We start from the raw sequence: 4,169 nt of genomic DNA, 5'->3' as shown, positions 1-4,169 counted from the left end.
CTTCCCGATAAATCGCGTTCTGATTTCGGATACATCCGTCAAAGTCACGCTACATCACGTCTCCATTTCAGATACATCACTCAATATCTTGATATATCGCCAAAAGTGATGTATCCGACCAATTATATATCACATATAAAGCTATGTATCCAATAATATGAGAGAGTATGAATTTTTTTAATTTTTCAAATGGTAGAAAATATTATAAAATAAGTTATGAATTTAGGTAATTTTTTCTAATTTTATACGGTATAATGAACTTACAAATATTTTTATTTTCTTTCTTTATTTTGCTTCTTGTTTTGGTAACATGAAATGTCGGCCACTCTACTTTTGTTATCGGAATCACCAAATCCTCATTGATGGTTGTTATTTTGCTATTGAATTTATGAGAAATTAATTGACAATTAATGGAAGAAGAGGTGAATGTGTAGATATAAACTTTCAATAATTAAAAAAAAATGTATTCAATATACATAAATCTCTAGATACACAAAATAGAATTTAAATAACAAAAAAAAGTTGCAACTCCAAGTAGGAAAGAGAAGAAAAATAAAACAAATAAAGAATTAAATTTTTGTTATAGCCATTGATACCATGCCTTTGAACTCATAATAATATGAGAACCCTATTGGTTATATATGTTGGGCCGGAGAAGACCTTCATTGAAATATGAACATGAGGGATAAAAAATTTTGTAATATAGAGGTGGTGGTGATGGAGAAGGTGACGGTTTCTTGAAGAGTTAGTTTTTGGAAAAGACACCATCTTTGTATTTTTGTTTAGGTACTGAGGGCACCTTATAGACATTATCTGATGAAACTGATGATACCTTCTTATAGTTGTCTTCTGGAACTGATGTCTTCTTGTAGTAGTCATTCTTAGGCAAAGAAGACACTTTATATTCCTTTTTAGGCACTGAAGGTACCTTTGGAACATAAAACACCATCTTGTAGTTATCTTTTGGAACTGATGGTTTCTTGTAATAGTCATTTTTTGGCAAAGACGACACCTTGTATTCTCGTTTAAGCATTTAGGGTACCTCTGGAACAGTTGGCACCTTTTGTAATTATCTTTTGGAACAGTTGGTTTTTTGTATACATTCTTTGGTAAAGCAGGCATCTTGTATTTCTCTTTAGGAACTAAGGGTTCCTTATAGTCGTTATCTTTTGAAATTGATGACAGCTTATTATAGTTATCTTTTGTAACTGATGGATTCTTGTAGAAATCATTCTTTGGCAATGATGGCACCGTGTATTCCTCGTTAGGCACCGAGGGTACCTCTAGAACCGATGACACCTTCTTATAGTTATCTTCTGAAACTGATGGCTTCTTGTAGTAATCTAGGAAAAAATAGGTACCTTATATTCCTCTTTTGGCACTGAGGGAACCTTGTAGTCTTCGCTTTTAGCTACTGTAGTTGGTGCGTTGTTATATGTTAAATCTGATGATTCTAAGAATAAGGTGAATATGCCATAGTGCACGTGGCAATCAAGGAAATTGTTAAAGCACAAGAAAATTGAGGCCATTGCTTCTTCATTTGGCTTCCCATTGAGAATATTTGTATTTTAGTACTAGAATTTTCTTTTTCTTGTGTTTTAGAATGAAGAAAAACTAGGTGTCTATATAAAGCTTAACAATGATGTAGATTTGGATGGTCTTAAGCTAATCTTAACAGATCAGAGATTTTCCTATTTTTTTTGGTTAATGTTGTTCCACTAAGGTGTTGAGATAATGGAAACCCATGAATAATTTTTGTTGGTAAGTTGAAAATTAAGTCCAATTTTTTATTGACTTCCAAGAATGTAGTTCTTGTTCGTTTTTGTTATTATTTTATGATATTGATACTTTGAGCGTTACTTAAAATTCACATCATTGGACCATACATTATACATGTTGGGTTTAGCAAAGTGTGAATGCGAAAAGGAAAAATAAATGAAAATTTGAAAACTGAAGGAATCAATTTGGAGAGAAAATGAAAAGTCATTTGTAAAGTGCAAATGAAAAGTCATTTCTCCCATATCGGCAAAAGAAAGGGAAATTGTTGTCCTTATATTGGAAAACATTTCCTTTACTTATTAAAGAGCTAAGAAGAAGGTGTCCCCTCACGTTCTTGTCGTCGCTCGGTCGGCCTCGGCTTCTTCTTCGGATTTGAAAAAATGATTTGATTGATAAATTTTTGGACAAAATTTTTTTAATTGATTTTTGTTAATCAAATAAATTCTGTTAATCTTCTTCGGTGCCTCATGCCATGTTTGTGCCGACAAAAAATTATTTTATCATATATTCCAGCACCTACATACGAGAAGTTGTTTATGACAATCTCCCTATTGCAAAGGTGGAAGGAACTGGCAAGGTCCTATTAAAGATGACATCAGTCAAGGTGGTGACTTTGAACAAGGTCTCGTATGTTCAAGAATTGATAAAGAATTCAATTCCAGTTCTGATGAAGAATGGATTCAGAGGTGTATTTATTTCTGATAAAGTAGGAGTCAGTAAGAATGATATGTATGTAGGAAAAGGGTACCTTAGTGATGATGACCTTTTCAAACTCAATTTAATTGTAGTTGATATGAATAAAGATTATGCTTCTTGTTACTTGCTTGAGTCTAAATATTTATGACATGAACTTTTGAGACACGTTACTCACAAAACCTTGCAAAAACTGATAACTTAAATGTGTTCACAAAATTTGAGTGTAGTAAATCAAAATGTAAAATTTGCATTGAATCTAAGTATGCTAAGCATCCTTATAAATCTGTTGAAAGGAATTCAATTCCGTTAGAACTAATTCACACTGATATTTGTCACATGAAGTCAATGCCATCACGTGGTGGGAAACAATATTTCATAACTTTTATTAACGATTGCACTAGATATTGTTATGTTTATTTGCTAATGGAAAGGATGAAGCAATATATGCATTTAGGCAATATAAAACTGTAGTTAAAAATCAGTTGGATGAAAAGATCAAAATGATCAAAAGTGATAGAGGTGGAGAACATCAATCTCCATTTGCAGAAATATTTTTAGAAAATAGAATAATCCGTCAATCTACTGTTCCATACACTCCTCAATCTAATGAGATTGCAGAAAGGAAAAACCGAACTTCAAAAGAAATGTTAATGCATTACTTATAAGTTATGTTTTATCACAAAACTTGTGGGGGAAGGCTATCCATACAGCAAATCGAATACTCAATAGAGTGTCTCACTCAAAGACGCTTGTTATTCCATAAAAGAAATGGAAAGGTAGAAAACCCAAATTGAAATATATGAAAGTGTGGGGGTGTCTAACCAAAGTCCAAGTAAAAATAGGGCCTAAGACAGTGATTGTGTGTTCGTTAGATATACTACAAATAGTAAGACATGTCGATTTTGGGTTAATAAGTTCGCACATCCGGATATTCATGACAATACGGTAATGGAATCAGATAGTGCTGAATTTTTTGAACATACCTATAAAACTAGACTTGAGTCATCTAGTGCGGGGTTTAAACAACCCCGAGAAGAACCAAAAGAGAATGAAACCAATGAAGAGAGTCCAAGGTGTAGTAAACGTCATGGGACAACTACTTCATTTCGATATGATTTTGTAACATTCCTTCTTGAAAGTGAGCCTCAAACATTCAAGGAAGCAATGCTGTCAAGCGACATTGGAAGGAGGCTGTCAATAGATAAATTGAATCAATCCTAAGCAATCATACTTGGGAGTTGGTTGATCTTCCTCCAGGAAACAAACCCTTGGGTTCAAAATGGATCTTTGAAAGGAAGATGAAAGATGATGGAATTATTGACAAATATAAAGTAAGACTTGTTGTGAAAGGCTTTAGACAAAAAGAAGGTCTGGATTATTTTGACACATACTCACCAATGACTAGGATTACATCAATTCGGATGTTAAATGCCCTAGCTGCAGTATATGGTCTTGAAATCCACCAAATGGATGTGAAAACTACCTTCTTAAATGGAGAGCTGGAAGAAGAAATTTACATGGAACAACTTGAGGGTTTTGTAGTTCATGGTAAAGAAAAGAAAGTGTGCAATCTTATTAAGTTACTTTATGGAGTAAAACAAGTACCGAAGCAATGACATGCAAAGTTTGATCAAACCATGTTGTCAAATGGATTTAAGATCAATGAATGTGATAAATGTGTTTACATTAAAGAT

The 4,169-nt window shown here is 33.1% G+C and overlaps 1 pseudogene; it reads right to left on the bottom strand.

Moving 5' to 3' along the window:
- Positions 1-745: 745 nt before the first annotated feature.
- On the bottom strand, positions 746-1,552 carry LOC107006271 (annotated as a pseudogene).
- Between the last annotated feature and the right edge of the window lie 2,617 nt (positions 1,553-4,169).

This window comes from Solanum pennellii, chromosome 12 (assembly GCF_001406875.1).
Source record: "Solanum pennellii chromosome 12, SPENNV200".
Classification (NCBI taxonomy): domain Eukaryota; kingdom Viridiplantae; phylum Streptophyta; class Magnoliopsida; order Solanales; family Solanaceae; genus Solanum; species Solanum pennellii.
Note: the sequence above shows the minus strand (reverse complement) of the source record. Positions and strands in the feature narration are given on the sequence as shown.